The 21795-nt window shown below is 45.2% G+C and overlaps 1 pseudogene; it reads right to left on the bottom strand.

Annotated features, from left to right (window-relative positions):
- Positions 1-19992, bottom strand: part of LOC147972273 (uncharacterized) — a 107098-nt pseudogene extending 87106 nt beyond the window's left edge.
- Between the last annotated feature and the right edge of the window lie 1803 nt (positions 19993-21795).

The following is a 21795-nucleotide window of genomic DNA, read 5'->3' as shown; positions in this document are numbered from 1 at the left end:
AGTATATATTTCGCTCGTTTATCCAAATCAGGTGAAACAAGTGCCTAGATCGTTATTCTTTTTGCAAACCGGAGTTCTTTAGTTGAACTTTCTGGTTAGATCTTCTTATTTGAGTTTTCCCCGTGCATCTTTGCTTGATTGCTTATGTATGCTATTGTTTGTTTGCGGTAGAACACCTGGAGTGCGAAGCGTGCTACTACAAGTCACTAGGTTTTGCAGATCGTCAGCAAGGCAAGTAACACATTGATCATACTCTTTCATACCCAGTTTTTATGCATTAGTTACAATCCTCAAACACTGCATGATTACGATGTGCTTAACATGTGAGTATTGGGAAGTAGTTGATGAGGTAGAACCTATTACCTGTTTCATTATCAAACCCTTGGGAGTTACTTCTACGTTATGCTTATATTGTTATGCTATGCTAGTAGACGTGGAATGGGTTTGAGTGTATCCATGACAGATGTGAGTTTGTTAATTAATGGTTCATTTCTAAGGTGTCAACTTTAATACACATCTGGGTGGATTGTTGGTTTTGGGCACCTGTGGTTACACCAGTGTTGTCCTAGGAGATTCCGGGGTTATACTGTGTGATCCTCCTATGGTCCGCCACCCAGGAAGAAAGGGATCATAAGATTATTCATGCTAGAAACTTCCGTGTGCAGCCACAAGCTATTATGGGCTCTAGCATTGTTTAGTAGGTTGCATGACCTCTTCAAGTGGTAGGCTAGCAGATGTAGGGGATGTCGGTTGGTACTGTCTACCCGGGGTTAGAGATAATGCTTCTGAAAGACTGCATCTCGGTCATTCGTTTCTCAAACACCATGTAGTGCGAGAAATCCATAGTAGAAAAAGGGTCAAACGTGAAGCACATTAGTGCCGGTTTGAATTTGAGCCGGCACTAATGTGTGCATTAGTGCCGGTTCCAACGGCTAGCCGGCCGCTCTCATTAGTACCAGTTCATGGCGAACCTTTAGCACTGGTTCGTGCCACGAACTGGTACTAAAGTGAGTGGTGGAAGGATGTTGTCAGTCCGGGGCCCCTCCAGCACCTTTAGTACCGGGTCGTATCACGAACCGGTACTAAAGGTCATCCTACATAGACCCTTCGTCCACCCGAGCACGCTCTGTTCTTCCCCTTTCCCCTCTCCTCTCTATTCTTTTCCCTCTTCCTCTCAAGCTCATCACACATTTTGCCCAAAATTTGTCAAGATTTGAAGTCCCCCATCCATTCAAATGATCACAAAGGTTAGCAACTTTGTCCTTTCATCTCTCCTTGCTACATTAGCTCGTGCAATGCTTTATATAGTGATTGATTTTTGAGTTTAGTAATTTGGGAGGAATTATATATATGTGTTAGTATTTGATTTATATGCAATTTGAGGTCAAAAATAACACTTAGTTTGCATATGTAGGCGTGGTTTACTTAGTACCTTCTAAATCTCCGTCGTAACCGATCGCTCGCAACGTCCTGTCGCCGGCACCACCTTGTGGTGAGCCTCTTCTTCATGAAGTTTTATATAAAAAATTGATGTTTGTGTGATTTGGATATATAGTTACTCGTATAATTATCTTACCCATACGTTGTTTGTTATACATAGTGCCATGGTTTTGATATCCGTTCCGGTCGCTGGCACCACCTTGTGGTGAGCCTCTTGTTCATGAAGTTTTATATAAAAAATTGATGTTTGTGTGATTTGGATATATAGTTACTCGTATAATTATCTTACCCATACGTTGTTTGTTATACATAGTGCCATGGTTTTGATATCCGTCCCCCTCGGCCCTTGTCCGGGTTATGATTCGGATGTGGTATATTCTCTTTTAAAACTATTCATCGCATTTCGTGTTTATGACAAATTATGCCCATCAAGTTGACATAGATATTTGTATGTAGGAGGTAGTTGAACCGGAAATTCCAACCGACCCTATTGTCGAGAGGTTAAATTTAGTTGAAAGAGAAAACGAGGATTTGAAGGAAAAATTAAAAAGAATTGAGGGGGAGAAGATGGAATTGGAGTTGCATGTCGCCGATGTCGTCGATGATCACAAGATTAAGATGGAGAAAATGCGCTTGAAGATTAGAAAGATTAGAAAATATCCCATTCATAGTGAGGCTTGGTATCATTATGTTGTTGGATCAATTGTTACCTTCGTTGCGATCTTGATCGCATTTGTTGTTGCATTTAAATTCTTTAGCTAGAGAGTTATTTGTTTGTTGCATTTAAGAGTTGTATGATCTTTATGTATGAACTTTATGTATTGTATCAATTTGGTGTTTTCGGTGCTGTGTATTGAAGATGAGCCGGCAATGGATGTACGATGACCGATGCTCTCCCTAGTTCATTAATGGTGTTCGTACTTTTCTGCTTGCGGCTGAGGCAAACAAGCGGGCGGATGGTTTTATGCCTTGTCCATGTGCTGGCTGTAAGAATGGTCACAATTACTCTACGTCAAGAACCATTCACGTCCACCTGTTTGAGTCCGGTTTCCTGCCCCACTATAATGTTTGGACCAAGCATGGAGAAAGAGGGGTTATGATGGAAGACAATGAAGAAGAAGAGGACGGCGATAGCTATCCTGGCCATTGGTTCCCTGAATACTATGATACAACAATGAGGGAAGAAGTTGAGCCGGTAATGCGGGAAGAAGCTGAGCCGGCAATGCGGGAAGAAGCTGAAGAAGAGGCATCGGATGAGCCCGTTGATGATCTAGGTCGGGCCATTGCCGATGCAAAGAGAAACTGCGCAAGTGATTTGGAGAAGAAGAAGTTGCAGCGCATGTTAGAGGATCACAAAAAATTGTTGTACCCAATTTGCGTAGGTGACAATAAAAAGCAGGGCACCACACTGGAATTGCTACAATGGAAGGCATAGAATGGTGTATCTGACAAGAGATTTGGAATGTTGCTTCCAAAGGACAACGAATTTCCCGAGAGTACGTACGAAGCAAAGAAGGTTGTCTGCCCTTTAGGGTTAGAGGTGCAGAAGATACATGCATGCCCTAATGATTGCATCCTCTACCGCGATGAGTACGAGGATTTGAACGCTTGCCCAGTATGCGGTGCATTGCGCTATAAGATCAGCCGCGATGACCCTGGTGATGTCGAGCGCGAGCGCCCCAGGAAGAAGATTCCTGCCAAGGTGATGTGGTATGGTCCTATAATACAACGGTTGAAACGTTTGTTCCAAACCAAAGAGCATGCCAAGGCGATGTGATGGCACAAAAAAGACCATAAGAAAGACGGAAAGTTGAGAGTATCCGCTGACGGGTCGCAGTGGAGAAGAATCGAAAGAAAGTACAGGAAGGAGTTTGCAGATGACACAAGGAACGTATGGTTTGGTCTAAGCGCAGATGGCATTAATCCTTTTGGGGAGCAGAGCAGCAACCATAGCACCTGGCCCGTGACTCTATGTTTGTATAACCTTCCTCCTTGGTTGTCCATGAAGCGGAAGCTCATTATGATGCCAGTGCTCATCCAAGTCCCTAAGCAACCCGGCAACGACATTGATGTGTACCTAAGGCCATTAGTTGAAGAACTCTTACAACTGTGGAATGGAACAGGTGTACGTGTGTGGGATGAGCACATGGGGGAAGAATTTGACCTAAATGCATTGCTGTTCGTGACCATCAATGATTGGTCTGTTCTCATTAGCCTTTTAGGGCAGACAAACAAGGCATACCGTGCATGCACGCACTATTTGGACGATACCGACAGTATATATTTGGATAATTGTAAGAAGAATGTGTACCTGGGACATCATCGATTTCTTCCGAGCAGGCATCCCGTAAGAAAGAAAGGCAAGCATTTCAAAGGTGAGGCGGATCACCGGACGAAGCCTCGCCACCGTACTAGTGCTGATGTACATGATATGCTCAAGGATTTGAAGGTGGTCTTTGGAAAGGGTCCTGGTGGACAATGTGTTCCGAATGACGCTGACGGACGCGCACCCATGTGGAAGAAGAAATCTATATTTTGGGACCTTCCCTATTGGAAAGACCTAAAGGTCCGCTCCGCAATCGATGTGATGCACGTGACGAAGAATCTTTGTGTGACCCTGCTTGGCTTCTTGGGCGTGTATGGGAAGACAAAAGATACACCTGAGGCACGGGAGGACCAGCAACGTATGCATGGAAAATACGGCATACATCAGGGTCATGCAAGCTATGCTCTTACCAAAGAAGAGAAGGAAATCTTCTTTGAATGCCTGCTCAGTATTAAGGTACCATCTGGCTTCTCGTCGAATATAAAGGGAACAACAAACATGGCAGAGAAAAAGTTCCAGAACCTAAAGTCACATGACTGCCATGTGATTATGATGCAACTGCTTCCGGTTGCATTGAGGGGGCTTCTACAGGAAAACGTTCGATTAGCCATTGTGAAGCTATGTGCATTCCTCAATGCAATCTCTCAGAAGGTAATCGATCCAGAAATCATACCAAGGTTAGAGAATGATTTGGTGCAATGTCTTTCCAGTTTCGAGTTGGTGTTCCCACCATCCTTCTTCAACATCATGACGCACGTCATAGTTCATCTATGTGAAGAGATTAACGTTTTGGGTCCTGTATTTCTACACAATATGTTCCCCTTTGAGAGGTTCATGGGAGTCTTAAAGAAATATGTCATAACCGTGCTAGGCCAGAAGGAAGCATCTTCAAGGGCCATGAAAATGAGGAGGTCATTGAGTTTTGTTTTGACTTTATTCCTGACTTTAAGCCGATTGGTGTTCCTGAATCACGGCATAAGGGCAGACTGGATGGAAAAGGCACGCTAGGATGGGAACAAATAATATGTATAGACGGACATTCTCTCACTGAAGCACACTACACAGTTCTACAGAATTCCGCCTTGGTGGCTCCATATATGGATGAACACAAGAATTTGCTACGCTCCAAACACCCGGAGCGGTCTGATGACTGGATTACACGTGAACAAACTAGGAGTTTCGCCAGCTGGTTGCAGACACGTACCATGCATGACGCCTCTATTGAAGATGACCTTTACTTGCTGTCCTAGTTACCATCTTCGAATATAATGACTTTCAAAGGGTACGAGATAAATGGTAATACATTTTACACGATCGCCCAAGATAAGAAGAGCACCAACCAAAACAGTGGTGTCCGCTTTGATGCAGAAACCAAGACGGGAAAGGAAACATATTATGGTTATATACAGGACATATGGGAACTTGACTATCGACGTGGTTTGAAGGTCCCTTTGTTTCGGTGCAAATGGGTCAATATGACACGAGGCGGGGTAACGGAAACCCCGCAGTACGGAATGACAATAGTGGATCTCAACAATCTTGCGTATGCAGACGAACCATTCGTCCTAGCCAATGATGTGGCACAGGTTTTCTATGTGAAGGACATGTCTACCAAGCCGAGAAAAAGAAAAGATAAGGAAGCGAATGCATCGTACGATGAGCCAAAGCGGCACATAGTTCTTTCTGGGAAGAGAAACATCGTGGGAGTGGATGACAAGACAGACACGTCAGAAGATTATGAAAAGTTTGATGAAATTGCTCCATTCACAGTGAATATTGACCCGAGCATCCAGTTAAATGATGAAGATTTTCCATGGCTACGGCGCAAAGGGACACACGCGAAGAAAAAGTTTCACACCCAAAGGTCTGGGATGTGATCGGCTTCACTATCATCACTTTCTTCTGTGTTTCACACCCAGGAGGGAATCTCTGTAATAGTTAGGGTAGCTAGTAATGTGTTTTGGCATTTGAAACGCGAAGAAATTTTATGTGCAAGCAAATTCTTTCATGCATTTACTGATTTTTTCAGCTAAATGACCCTGAAATTGAAAAGCATGTCAAATGAACTCAGAAAAGGTTGAAAGTTGGCATGGTATCATAATTTCACCCACATAGCATGTGCAGAAAAGTGGAGAGGGTTACCGCAAAAACTGGATGCACTTCGTGTACAAAATGGACAATATCTTTTGAAATATCAGGGTTTTGGACAAAAACTCATCCGTTACAAAGGCATTTCATTTTTTTAAATAACCTAAGCATTACCAAATTGAATATAATGATAAAACACACTAATATTAAAACATTAGAAAAAAGAATCACTGAAAAATCTATTTTCAAAGTTAAGTTATTCACAAAGTAGTGATTCACACAAATTTCAAGTAATTCAAAATTTAAACTATTCAAATTTGTAAACTACCGGTACTAACAGAAAGTTTGTAATTTTTTGTACCTAAAGCAAAAATATTCACACCCTTTGAATTTTTAGTACCGGGTACTAACAGAAAGTTTGAATTTTTAGTACCGGTACTAACAGAAACTATTCAAATTTTTAGTACCAGGTCGTGGCTCCAACTGGTACTAAAGGGGGGCCTTTACTACCGGTTGGTGCCACGACCCGGTACTAAAGGGGGTGCGGTTCCCGCCACTTCGCCTGGCCAAAACAGACCTTTAGTACCGGTTGGTGGATGCAACCGGTACTAAAGGTGGGTTCTATATAAGAAAACACTTCAAAAAAATTGTCAGTTTCTCATCTCTCCCTGCTTCTTTCTCCTCTGCCCCGACGCCGCCGCCCCTCGTCGCCGCCCCCGTCCGTCGCCGTCCCCGTCGCTGTCCGTCGCCGTCGGCGTCCCCGTCCCCGTCCCCATCGTCCCCGTCGCCGCGCGCCGCCCCGTCCTCCCGTCGTCCCCGCCCGGCCCGTCCCCGTCCCCGTCGTCGCAGCCCCGTCCCCGTCGTCACCGCCCCGTCTCCATCTCCGTCCCCGTCGCCGCCCACCATCGTCGCGCCTCGCCGGTGAGCTCCTGCCCCGGCCGCCAACCACACACACACACAAATGAATTATTAGAAATGTTAGTTTTAGTTATATAGAAATGTTAGTTATATAGAAATGTTAGTTATATAGAAATATTAGAAATGTTAGTTATATAGAAATGTTAGTTATATTAGAAATGTTAGTTATATAGAAATGTTAGTTATATAGAAATGTTTTTTGGTTATAGAAATATTAGAAATGTTAGTTTTAGTTATAGAAATATTAGAAATGTTAGTTTAGTTATAAAATTTAGAATTTGCATATACTTTTGCGGCATATAGTATTGGTTGTCGACGATGCCTGGCTCGCATCCTCGCCGTCGACCCGTTCGCGAGGACGTCCTGCTTCAGAGGACCCATGTCGGGGACTGGGCTCCGCCGGGCTGGCACTGGGAGGTGCTACCTTCAGGGGCGCGACACCTGGTGAGGAACCCGGCCTCGGGTCCCGTCGTCGACACTCATCTCCTTTGGTCGCGTTCGCGTGGGCCACTTTCGGTGCGGAGGGAGCCGGCCCCGCAGGAGGTGGTACGTCGCCGTGTCAGGGAGGAGGACAAGCACGTTCATCTCTACATGGCTGCTATGGACGTCAGGTTCTCCAATACCTGGTAGGTTCTTTTGGGAGATCACCCGAGCTATGATCCAGTGATGGTTCCTTCTCTTTGGGTGTCCACCGCCCACACCTTAGGAACCGCGAGTGGCCTAGATTACTCTGTAGTATTCGATCTTTATTAGCTTGCTAGCTATCTAGCTAGTGATGTATTCGATATTTTATCTATTATTCGAGACGATGTATTCGAGATTATATCTATTATTCGAGATGATGTATTCGAGATTGTATCTATTATTCGAGACGACGTATTCGAGATTATATTCGATGATGTTTATTATCTACTATGATTGATTCAATTTTTCCTTATTAATTGATTGCATCCACGCATTGTAATTTGAATATATTTCTTTTGGATTAGTTAAACAAAACCTATGGCGGACAATACTGGTAGAGAGGGAGAAGAGGCCCTGTTCAATATCATACGCAATTTTTGCGGGCCAGATGATGATCAGAATGAAGAAGATTATGACGGCTCCGAATATCTAAACAACACCGGGGAGGGTGATATGATATTCGATCACGACGACCAAATTGATGAAGTCATGAACTATGAACATGACGAAGAAAATGTTGATCTTGAAACAACAAAGACCGCCGAGGTATATATATTTATATAAGCAGGCATCTGGTGATCATCACATGTTTTAAATGACTTGAAGATATATTAACGAATCGATCTTTCTTCTTTCATCCATCCGGATCGAGCAAATCTTCAGGCAACAGGAAACGAGGCCCGGACAAAAAGTTGAAGGAGGGCGTAAAGTACAATATCGAGGCCATCAAACCTAATGGCGAACCATTAGCTCCTAAGAAGATTGCGGACAAGTTCATTCGTCAGTGCGGAGTTCTTGTGAAGGACCAACTCCCAATCTCCCTTCAAGAATGGAGAGAGCCAGCAAAGCCATGTCTAGGAGTTACTTTTGTCGACGATAGACAAAAACTTCTGCTTTGGGAAATACTCATGGAACATTTCGCCCTACCAGATCATTTTACAGATGTAGATGTGGAGAAAGTCAAGGACGCTACTCTTAGGAAGATGGCGGTTGCATTCAAGAACCACAAGATTCGTGAATGGGCCAAGTACGTCAAGGGAGGAAGGAAGACTCCAGTATTCGAGGGAAAACTAGAGAAGCAAAGTGCTCATTGGGAAGATTTCGTGAAATTCAAGGATTCGGAATTATCTAAGGAATGGTCGAGAATAAACAAGGCCAATGCCGCAAAAAAGGATAAGTTGCATAAGCTGGGGCCAGGTGGCTATGCGGTGGGAATGCCTAAGTGGGATAAGTCTGAGAAAGAGATGCAGGATGCAGGTGTCACTCCAGAAACATTGAGCTGGCCCCCCAGGTGCAGGGCATGGTTCTATGCGCATGGGGGGAGTTGGACCCGAAGACAGGCAAAGTTTCGAAGAAGGCATGTTTGGACGGAGCCGAAGATAAGCTACTTGTTGCAATAGAAGAGGCTCGATCGGGGGTGTTCGAGCCCAACAGAGAGAACGACGAGCTTACGCGTGCCCTGGGAAATCCTGAACACCCGGGAAGAACACGAGGCATGGGCGCTATGCCGTGGTATGAGGGGTTTTCGGACTGGAACGCCGACTACAGAACCCGTGTGAGAAAGAAGATTGCGGAGGAGAAGAAGAGTAAGATGGAGGAGGAGCAGAGGAAGCTAGACTATGAACGCCTTCAAGGCCTAGAATCAGCGCACGCGGACTTGGCAGTCAATTTCCAGCGGTAGCAGGAGCAGATCGACTCACATAGCCAGCAAAGGGGGTCTCAGCAGCTAGCAGATGATCCACCATTGGATAGCACTGTCCCATCCATGCCGAGAAGCAGCATGGGTTCCGCCCCGGGCGACGCATTGCTGGATAGCTACCTAGTGGATGACATCATGGAGAACACTAACTGCGAGCTACACTTCAAAATGAAGAACATATCCATGAAGGTGGTGGACGCCCTTGCTTTTACAAATACCCCCGAGGCAACCTTCCATTGCAACCCGATTCCATCGGGCTATGCTTGTGTCTTGGTTGATGAGGTGGTGGACATATATTCGGGGCTAGAGCTTGACATTCCTGGAGGTGACGATGAGCACACACTGGGAGAGGCCAACCATCGTATCATCCTATGGAGAAAGGATTGCATCATCTTTCGAAGGCCACCGACACCGCGTCATCCGACTCCTCGTCGAAGTCCACCAACGCGTCAGGCCACTCCTCCAAGTCCGGCACAGCATCAGGCCACTCCTCCTCCTCCAAGTCCGGCAAAGCGTCAGGCCACTCCTCCTCCAGGTTCGGCACAGCTTCAGGCCACTCCTCCTCCTCCAACTCAGCCACATCAGCCGTCTTCGCCGCCTCAGCAATCACGGAAGAGAGCCGCCTCAGCTATGGTGCGTAGCGGTACAAGTCGAGGTAGTACTGGAGGTACAGGCGGAGGCAAGCGATTTCAATATGGTCCAAGCCTCACGCCTCTTCCGTAGAGGCCTTACGACAAGTCCGAGGAGGAAAACGTAGCCATATCGAAGGCCGAGGTGGAAGCCCATTTTGCATCGAAATTGCCATCGCCGCCAAGGGAGAAAGTGCCTGTGGAAAAGATTGACCACTTCATTCGTATGGCTAGAGCACCAGCTCCCAAGCCTGTTGACACAGACTATGAGCGCCACATCAAGAAGTTAAATCGAGCACGTCTACAGAAAGAGGCGAGCTCGAGCTCGAGCAAATCAGCTGGCAAAAGGAGCGGTAAAACCGTTCCCCAACTGGGAGAACAGGCGACGCAATCAATCCCCCCGCTTGTTGTGCCAACAACACATGAGAGTAGGCGCGCCCAATATTATTGTGGGCAAACCGTTAACGTTCCCGGGGTGGGCGATGTGGTAATAACCGAGGAGCATATTGCGTAGGCCGAAACGATCGGGATCACTATTGGACAACTCCTCGATATCGAGCCCATGTCTCTGACTAGAGAGGAGGAAATAAAACGGAAATATGTCTGGGGCCAACCTTTGGTCAAGCCAGACAAGGTCAAGAACCTCCCAACGAGAATGTATGAATTGCATCGGTGGTACATGGACATTACCAAGATTTCCAATCGAGAGTCCCTCATGGTGAATGTCAAGGAGGAGCATTACTACCATGAGAAAGCTCTGGCCGTTGAGTATTCAGAACTGTTTCAGTTATACAATCAAGACGCACTCGACAAATCTATCATCAGTTGCTATTGTCTGTAAGTGATTTCTTTCTATAATTTAAGTGTCAAGCTAGCTGTAGTGATCATTTTGATCAATCATTACCTGTAATTATCCTCACTATATTCTTTTCTGTGGTATTATGCAGGATGAAGATTTAAGAAATGAAAAAAGGTGGACGCTATGGCATTGGGTTCGTTGACCCAAATACCATTAATGAATACACATGGAAATTAGATCCATATTACGAAAAAAGTGTAGAGGAAAGCATGCTAGAGTTCTTCAAGCGCCTCAAATACAATGAAGATATACTACTTCCTTACAACTTCGAGTGAGTCACACTGTCTTGTAGTACAAATTCTGTTTTTGCCTACTAGCTAGCTACATGTTTTTGCTTACACATGCCCGCTTAATTAAGACATGAAAACGTGTGTGCATGCAGATTTCACTAGATCTTGTTAATCATTAAAGTTGATGAAGGAACAGTTGAAGTACTAGACTCACTACTTAAGAAAGCAAGTGACTACACCATCATGAAGGGGATAGTCAACAGGTAATTTCAATCATTATTAACTATATCTCGGCCTATTTAATTAGTTCATCATTTCCTGATAACAAATATTTAATAACCCATTTATTCATTTTCTTTGTCGGCGGGCAGGGGTTGGGCAAAGTTCATCAGGGCCACTCCAGGCCCATGGAAACAAGATAGGAAATGGTATTGACCCTAGGTAAGTAATTCAGTAGAACTATCTAGCTGCCATCTCTTCAATTATCATGCTTGATTAATTATTATCTGATCAAATTCCATTCTCGTAAAGGTCCTGAAGCAGGCGCCGGGGAATAATCTGTGTGCATAGTACTACGTTTGCGAGAACATTCGCATGATGGCGTCCGAAAGGAGCAAATCTCAAAGACAGGAGTGGGTACGTTTGTAAGAACACTATTCACAATTTATACACCATTATCGATATCTAGTCACACAACTAATACACATGCATATTGATCTCCTTCTTAACAGTTCAAAGAGGTGCGGGAGCAGCTCCTACCAACGGAGCGCATACAAGCAATTCAAGAGTAAATAGCAGGATTTTTGCTCGACCAGGTCATAGATCCCAAAGGAGAATACTATTACCCGCTACCGCCCCCATGAACCACTTCCAATTGTTATCGTGCTCTGAAGGCACCAATTAGGCTAATGCCACTGGCTCCGAAGGCACCAATTAGGAGAAATTGTATATATCTATATATACATGTGTGTATATATGTGTGAATTAATTAATGGTGGTTGTGAGACATTCGATGATATATATATATATTATGATCGGTTCTACTAGAAATTCTATTTACATATATGTGCATAACGTGTACAATATGTAGTATCGTAAAATACCAGCAAACGAAAAAGAATTAAATGGAAAACACAAAATTAAATGAAAAACAAATAATAAACCCAAACCCCCCCAATCTTTTAATACCGGTTGGTGACACCAACCGGTACTAAAGGGCTCCCTGCCCCCGAAGCTGGCTCGTGCCACGTGGTTGCCCTTTAGCACCGGTTCGTGCTGAACTGGTACTAAAGGGGGGGTGGCTTTAGTGCCTACACTTTAGCGCCGGTTACCAAACCGGCACTAAAGGGCCTTACAAACCGGTGCTATTGTTCGGTTCTGCACTAGTGCCAACGGAGGAGATCGAGTCTTGTGGGGAAAAGTGCACAAACCTCTGCAGAGTGTACACACTAATCATGGTTAGCCGTGTCCCCGGTTATGGACAACTTGAGTATCTGATTCTTAGATTATCATATGGATCTCATTACTCTGAATTTATTGTTGGGTTGATAATTACTTTTAATTGGGACTGAGATGGGGGTACCATTCGCAATGTTTCAACCATTATGATACCTAAATAAAGTATATTCCGTTGTTGTAGGGGGAAAATGGCTTTTCGCAAAAATATTATAACCATAGAGCCTCCACCAGCCAAATATGCATGTAGTGATAGCATTTAACTTTTTATTGCTCTACCGTGTTATATTGCCAGCATATTCCATGTGTTGACCCATTTTTGGGCTACAACATATTTTGTTGCAGACTTTTCAGACGAGTAAGATGCGATAGGTCGTTTGTCATGCACTCATCTATGTTTTCGGAGTTGATGGACTCACTTATCTTCCAAGCCTTCCGCTGTTATCGCTTTTAGATGGCCCTAAGCCATAGTTATTGTAATAAGTTCTCTTTTGAGACATTCGTTGTAATAAGTGTGTGATTGCTACTCTGTTATACATCCTTTGAGTACTGTGTGCCAGCATTACCGATCCAGGGATGACACTGAACACAGAGACTTGACCGCCTGAGGTCGGGTCGCTACATGCTTCCGAAAAATTTCTCGTATCAACATAGAACAACAGGAGCGTTGTGTCAATTTTTGTAATTTTTTGGGGTTCTTTTGGACATTTTTATGCATTAACTGGCTTTTCAATGCATTTATGTGCATAATTCAAATTTGAACTACATGCACATGCTCCAATGCATATAAATTGGTTCAAAAATCAAATTTAGGGCAGCTTTGGGTATATGCTTCTCACAAACCAGAGCTTCTCACAACAAGCATCATGTTTTCGGTAGGGAACGTCCCACCTTTGGGGACGAAACGATATCCACTGCCTCTTATTGCTTCAAAAAAATTCTTGTGTCAACATAGAACAACATGAGTGTTGTGTCAATTTTTGTAAATTTTTGGGGGTTCTTTTGGACATTTTTATGCATTAACTGAGTTTTCAATGCATTTATGTGCATAATTAAAATTTGAACTACATGCACATGCTCCAATGCATATAAATTGGTTAAAAATCAAATTTGTCTCCTTGGGTGCATGCTTAGGTCCCATGCAAGAAATGGAAATGAATTTCAAACACCGGGGCACCGTTGATTGCCGACAAAACATTGAGATCCCTGGTTTTTAAATTATAGTAAATCCAAAACTCGTATGAAATTCAAGAAACTTGGCATGCTATCCTGGAATGGCACCCGACATGATGTGGTATTTTTCGTGTCCATTTTGAGAGAAGGCGCACTTGACTAATGACAGCCAACAAAGGCATTTTGAAAAAATAGCTTCCACTTTAATATCTCAAACGTTTGTATAATTCAAACCATGTGCATTCCGTTAACCATTCATGTGATGCCACGTGTCTTGGTTTTAATGGTTGTAGGAGGTGTCGTGCGGACAATTGCTTGAACTTGACTGAACGGGAGGGTTGCGAGCGCAGTCCGATGCACAGGCTGATCGAGAGGCGTGCAAGTTATCCTCCAATGCGCAGGCTCACCGGGAAGCATGTGAGTTGTAGGCTACGCAGGCTCACTGGGAAGCAAGCCCTTTGACTTACATGGTTGCCCGCCTTCCTCTCCATTAATGGCGCCCGAGCCGCTGTTTAATACGGGTGGCCTTACTGTTCGCCTCCCATTCCCCACCCCCTATAGAGCTCCACCGCCATGGCACAGAATGATAATCTGCCACTAGTCTTCAAGTTTGGTGAAGTCGACTCCGAGCCGGAGGAGATAGAAAATAAGGAGGAATGGGGCCTCATGGACATGGCCCAGAACGAGCTGGCCGCGCCGGTTGCTGCCCCCGCTCCATCCCCGCACCCGCGCCAGCGACCATCCCCGTAGCATTGATGGGCTGGTCGGAGAGCACTATCGCAGAGCTGGAAGTCGCGGGCGTCAGCGAGGTCTCCGCGAACCTGCGTGAGCTCATGTACATGCCAGGCCAGCGCCCGTGCCCGCGCCCATGCGTGCCCGTCCACCCACCGTGGCACCGGCCCCCGTGCGTTTGGCGGCACCCGTCGCGCCCGTCCTCGTGCGTCCCCCCGTCAGCAGCATGGGATGCTGCCGTCGACCGCTACCTCACAGCGGCGCCAGTTGTCGTCCTCCCATGCCCCGCCCATCGAACGCGCGACGACATGATGTATGATTTACAAGTGAAGAACTTTTTGTGCTGCCTGAAGACTTTAACAACGGCGTCCTAGAGGACGACAACGACAATGACGGCGCGGCACGCCGCCTCCTCCGCCACCGGAAATAGTTTTTTTGCGGTTTAATACTTTATCTCGAATTCTCGATCATATGAATATAAATTCACAGTGTGACTGAATGAAAGGAATGGTTTGAGCAAACTTGTGTTTTTCTCTCTTATTGTACAGACTTATCAACTGATTTTCTTTTTAAAAAAACATCAACGGTTTTTAAATATAAAACACTCATCTCAAACGTTTTAGTTAGAACACCCGTATGCAAACCGACAGCTTCCCCAGGAAGCCAAGGGAAAATGTGCCGAGCAGGATTTCTGCATCCATTCAACGTAAACGGTTATTTTACATGACCCGTGTGCAACCACATATAAACAATTGGGTAAGATTTGCATATCTGTCATTTTGGGTATGTTGTCGTTTCTCAAACTGGAAAGATTGACATTTGTTTATCTAAGTAACATTGCCATTTGTCAACCTTGTAACACTGCGATTTGTCAAAATATGGAGCTACAAATCACTAGCACTATCTAATTTTTGCTACTAAAATCACTAGCACTGTTCATATGGACACCACTAGCAGGCGTGAGTTCATGGACGCATATGCAAATGTACCATTGATTACATACAACAAGTCATCAACCCACAACGACAACGAGGATACACGTTGGATTATATATCATTTCCAGCAAAACATTCTAGTAAAGTCTTTCTCACACAACAAATAACAAAGAGATGAAGTGAACTACAGCTCAACCCCTCATTGGCGTTGGAAACGCTTGCTTTGAACCAGAAGTGATTCTCTGGGAAGTGCCAGCTACTATCAATCTCGAGACCAACGCAGGACTGGTCATCCAGGCTGAAGCGGCCTATTTCAATACCTATATTGGGACGGTAGAGAAGCATAGTAATGTCGGAGGTATAGATACAGTTGCTTCTCATAAATGGTACTAACGTTGTGTCTACAGCAGCTGGATCGACTTCCACCATATTGGATAGTTTTGTCCAAGGAAGAGCGAGTTTCCTCCAAGACTTTGAATACTGAACCAGGGAGAAGGTGTTGGGGCTAGTATGCATCCCGAATACCCTGCAACAGATGTTGGAATAGGTCCGGAGGGTGCGACCATACGAGACAACACCTTTTCCTTAGTAACATCAGCAATGCCCCATATACAGACAAGAAGAGGTGATCCATCGGAATAAGTTGCCAGGCGCCACTGAGTATATGGGTCCTACTCCTCCTCATGCTCGTGAATAAAATTTTGAAGTATAGGTGGTGGAATGTTCACAGGACCTTGGAAACACAAGAAGGTTAATTAGTAAAGGGAAACTAGCTAACCCGCATGCATGTGGATGAAACAATTATAATTATGGTGGAAGACAAATGTGCCGAAATAATGAGGATTCCATGAAAAAATAGTGCCACAAGTGGTGGCAACAAACATAAGACCCTCGTATTGAATTGCATCACAGTACTCATCCGTGTATACAAACTAATTTTTGAGCAATATCCATTGAGTCGTACCATGAAGGACGGCAACAAGCTTGTCGAAGATAGCGACAACATAAGCATTCCTATAACCACAAGAGCGGTTGGGAACTCGACAAATTGCTATCTTCCGTAGACGGCAGTCAGCATGATCGTATTTGAACTCACGTAGAATACTGGTGTACTCAACCTCTCGGCAGTCGTCTAAGATTTTTCGAAGTGGAACCCAATGACGAGTGTACACATTCACAAGTTCCCACTCATAGTTGTACCCAATATAAACAACCCAATATCCATTTGCGCCCACCCAAGCCTTGCCCTCAAGTGATGGCATCTTAACATCATACGTATCATTATCAAGCGGCATCAACTCGAGGCTTCCCTCGTCCCCAAGCCAGTCAGCAGGGTCACGGTGAAGAAGATAAGGGAGATCAAGCCGCTCATGGACCCTTGGGTTCCTTGTAATGATGTTATTAATTGAGTCGGCAATGGTCTTGAACGAACCTGCCATGCTAGCCGAGGTGATGACGTCGCACCGATCGGTGAGTTCCTCCACCGCATCATCGTTCAGTTGGGGCAACAATAACAGGGTCATTTCCGGCTTGTTATCTCCATGGAGAAGACGATCAAACAATGGCAGAAGGAAGGGTGAAGGCAAATGGAGGAGGGAGGAAGAGCTAGCATGCGATAGCAGTTCCAAATCAAGAGGGAAAGGAAAAGAGTCGGTGGATGGTTGCCACGGTACATGAAGAGGCGCCTAGGGAGCGAACGATTGCCACAGAGGTCACACACTGTCGATAAGGGCCGAGTGAACTGCATGCAATCCCATCGCACAACACACACGTCTTGTTAAGTTGAACCGTTTCTGTTCTCTTGTGTCAACGCAAACAGTTCATCCGAATGAACCGCATGCCGTATATCGCACACACCTTGATCTGGTTGACCGTTTCTTTTGTGTTGCCTAATCAAAAAGAGTTCATATGAGTGAACCGTATGTTGTATATCGCACACACCTTCATCTGGCTGCCCATTTCTTTTGTGTTGCCTAATCACAAACAAATCATCTGAGTGAACCGTATGCTATGTATCGCACACGCCTTCATCTGGCTGCCTGTTTCTTTTGTTCCTCCTCACCGCAAACAGTTAATTGAACTGAACCGTATGCCCTTCATCGCACACACAACTAACATCTAAACCGTGTTTGATGCGTCCTCCATCACAAACGTTTTATACATTTCTGACGGTTTTCATACACCATCGTTTGCGATTATGGCATCGCACACAGTTTCTCGAAGGGTCTCTGATTGTAGTGTCGCGTTAGCAGCATCCTAGAGTAGTGCAAGACGAATGGTTTGTCTGCGCACGCAAGATTGTTGAGATCCACTGTTGTCATTCCGTACTACAGGTCTTTCGTTACCCCGCCTCGTGTCATATTAACCCATTTGCACCGAAACAAAGGGACCTTCAAACCACGTCTATTCTCATGTTCCCATATCTCCTCTATGTAACCATAATATGTGTCCTTTCCCCTCTTGGTTTCTACATCAAAGCGGACACCATTGTTTTGGTTGGTGCTCTGTTGATCTTGGGCGATCGTGTAAAATGTATTCCCATTTATCTCGTACCCATTGAAAGTCATTATATTTGAAGATGGTAACAGAGACAACAAGTATAGGTCATCTTCAACAGCATCGTCATGCACGACACGTGTCTGCAACCAACTGTAGAAAGTCCCCATTTGTTCACGTGTAGTCCAGTCGTCAGACTGCTCCGGGTATTTGGAGCGTAGAATATTCTTGTCTTCCTCCATATACGGAGCCATGAAGGCGGAATTTTGTAGAACTATGTAGTGTTCTTGAGTGATAGAATGCCCGTCCATAAATATTATTTGTTCCGGTCCTAGCGTGCCATTTCCACCAAGTCTTCCCTTATGCCGCGATTCAGGAACACCAATCACCTTAAAGTCAGGAATAAAGTAAATACAAAACTCAATGACCTCCTCATTTTCATACCCCTTGGAGATGCTTCCTTCTGGCCTAGCATGGTTATGAACATATTTCTTTAAGACTCCCATGAACCTCTCAAAGGGGAATATATTGAGTAGAAATACAGGACCCAAAATGTTAATCTCTTCGCATAGGTGAATTAGGACATGTGTCATGATGTTGAAGAAGGATGGTGGGAACACCAACTCGAAACTAACAAGACATTGCACCAAATCATTCCCTAACCTTGGTATGATTTCTGGATCGATTACCTTCTGAGAGATTGCATTGAGGAATGCACATAGCTTCACAATGGCTAATCGAACATTTTCCTTTAGAAGCCCCCTTAATGCAACCGAAAGCAGTTGCGTCATAATCACGTGGCAGTCATGAGACTTTAGGTTCTGGAACTTTTTCTTTTCCATATTTATTATTCCCTTTACATTCGACGAGAAGTGAGACGGGACCTTCATACTATGCAGGCATTCAATGAAGATTTCCTTCTCTTCTTTGGTAAGAGCATAGCTGGCATGACCCTGATGTATGTTGTCTTTTCCATGCATACGTTGCTGGTCCTCGCGTGCCTCTGGTGTATCTTTCGTAAGAAGCCAAGAAGGGTCACGCAAAGAATCTTCATCACGTGCATCACGTTGATGGCAGAGTAGACCTCTTGGTATTTCCAACAGGGTAGGTCCCAAATTATAGATTTCTTCTTCCACGTGGTTGCGCGTCCGTCAGTGTCATTCGGATCAGATTGTCCGCCAGGACCATTTCCAAAGATTACCTCCAAATTCTTGACCATATCAGGTACATCATCACCAGTACGGTGGCGAGGCTTCGTCCGGTGATCTGCCTCACCTTTGAAATGCGTGCCTTTCTTTCTTACGGGATGCCTGCTTGGAAGAAATCGACGATGTCCCAGGTACACATTCTTCTTACAATTATCCAAATATATACTGTCTGTATCATCCAAACAGTGCGTGCATGCGCGGTATCCCGTCTTTGTTTGTCTTGAAAGGTTACTGAGAGTTGGCCAATCAGTGATGGTCACAAACAGCAACACATGTAGGTCAAATTCTTCCTGATAGAGCTCATCCCATGCATGTACACCTTTTCCATTCCACAGTTGTAAGAGTTCTTCAACTAATGTCCTTAGGTACACATCAATGTCGTTGCCAGGTTCCTTAGGGCCTTGGATGAGCACTGGCATCATAATGAATGTCCGCTTCATGCACAACCAGGGAGGAAGGTTATACATACATAGAGTCACAAGCTAGGTGCTATGATTGCTGCTCTGCTCCCCAAAAGGATTAATGCCATCTATGCTTAGACCAAACCATATGTTCCTTGTGTCACCTGCAAAGTCCCCCACTTCCTCTTGATTTTTCTCCACTTCGACCCATCAGCGGGTACTCTCAACTTCCCGTCTTTCTTACGGTCCTCTCTGTGCCATCGCGTCAACTTGGCATGCTTTTTGTTTTGGAACAAAAGTTTCAACCGTGGTATTATAGGAGCATACCACATCACCTTGGCAGGAATCTTCTTCCTGGGGCGCTCGCCCTCGACATCACCTGGGTCACCGCAGCTGATTTTATAGCGCAATGCACCGCATACCGGGCACGCGTTCAAATCCTCGTACTCACTTTGGTAGAGGATGCAGTCATTAGGGCATGCATATATCTTCTGCACCTCTAATCCTAGAGGGAAGATAGCCTTCTTTGCTTCATACGTAATCACGGGCAATTCGTTGTCCTTTGGAAGCATGTTCTTTAACATGATCAGCAAGTTTCCAAATCCCTTGTCAGATACACCATTCTCTACCTTCCATTGCAACAATTCTAGTGTGGTGCCCAGCTTTTTCTTGTCAGCTTCGCAATTTGGGTACAACAATTTCTTGTGATCCTCAAACATGCGCTGTTGTAACACCCCGGATGTATCTTGCCATAAATTGTAACTCCGACTCTGCCATTTTTGGCTTTAAGTTATGAGATTTCCTTCGTGGTTGGGTTTTGTCTTCGTTTTGCATTTTGTTCTTGTCATGCATTTCATATCATGTCATCATGTGCATATCATTTGCATACGTGTTCTTCTCATGCATCCGAGCATTTTCCCCGTTGTCCGTTTTGCAATCTGACGCTCCTACGTCCTCCGGCTCACCCCTCAAGCCTCTTTTCATGAGCGGTTGTTAAACGTTCTCGGAATGGACCGAAATTTGCCAAGCGGCCTTGGTACACCACTGGTAGACCACCTGTCAAATTTTGTGCCATTTGGAGTCCGTTTGATACTCCAACGGTTAACCGGGGTACCACGAAGGCCTGTTTTGTGTTGCAGCCCAACACCCTCCAAAATGGCCCAATAACCCTTCCAAACCCTCTCCATGTACTCCGCCGTCGGATCACGATCGAGTGGTCTAAAACTACACCCCATTTGGACAATCCTACCTCCTCCCACCTATAAATATGTGATCCTCGTCCAAATTCCGGGTCCAAAACACCCCCGCCGCCACCGGACGCATCCGCGACGGCTGGACACGTCCGCCCGTCGTCACCCAGCCAATCTCCGCCTGCCACGTGTCCAGCTGCTGTCCTCTCTGCTACCGCTGCGCCCCCGCACCTCCCCCGCTCATCCCCGCGCCCGAGCGCCGCCGCCTCGCAAGCCCTCGCCGCTTCTCCATCGCGGGCGCGCTGGCGCCATCGCCTCGCCGGCGCGCCACCGCACCACCGTCGCCGGCCGCCTCTCCGGTCGCCTCGCCCGCCGCGGACCTTGCCGTCCCTGAAGATACGGCCTCCACCTCACCGTCCCTCCTCTCCGGCCTCGTCTCCGCCGTCCCCGACGAAATCCGGCCATCGCAAGCTCTCCGGCGAGATCCGCCGCCGCCTCGAGACCCGTGCTGGAAACCCTAGATCCATAGATGTTGACCTCGTTTTCCCCTAATTCCTTCTCTGCATTATTTTGTGGCCCTGCTCATTACAGCACAACTTCATCACCGTAGCTCCGTTTCATGCGCATAATATATCAAAATGTTCAACATGATGTGTTCTTCATTTAATTCCACTGTGACATGCTTGTTTTGAGTCCATCTTGATGCCCAAATCATTGATGCAAGAGTGGTTTACAATGTGAGCTCCTGTTACTTAGCAGATTATGAGGATTTCTTATTTTTGTCACATTTGTTGTGTGCTGCATATGGGCATGAGCTCTACATGTATTTTGGTCTATGTCATGCCATCTTTACAGGGGTGCTTGCTATGTATTTTTGTGATCTATGTGGTGACTAGCAAAAGCATGCAAAGTAGCCTTCGTGATATTGCTAATTTCAGGGACTTAGGATTTTGCTAAGTCCATGTTCTGCTGTTATTTTGATGCTATGTAAACATGATGCTACAGAGAGCCATGCTTGCTTTGAGCATCTTCATTAAAGATGATTTGGACATATGGTTGTGCTCTATCCATCCATGCACCTGTTTGCAATTATGGAGTGCCCTAGCATGTTTTAATCTTGCTCTACATTTGCTATAAAATGTTCCTGGCAGATTGTTTACGTGTTAATCAATTTTACCATGGTTGTTGTAGTTGATCCATGCATGCTATAAACTTGTTCTTGCCATGTTTAGCTTCTTGAACATGTCTTCTTGCTGATGATATGCTTATCTTGTCATGAAATGCCTTGTGGTGAGTGAATCGAGCTTGCAAAGATGCCTTCATAATTCTGTT

Source organism: Triticum urartu, chromosome 5A (genome assembly GCF_056163025.1).
Source record: "Triticum urartu cultivar PI428250 chromosome 5A, HENAU_Tu73, whole genome shotgun sequence".
Taxonomy (NCBI): domain Eukaryota; kingdom Viridiplantae; phylum Streptophyta; class Magnoliopsida; order Poales; family Poaceae; genus Triticum; species Triticum urartu.
Note: the sequence above shows the minus strand (reverse complement) of the source record. Positions and strands in the feature narration are given on the sequence as shown.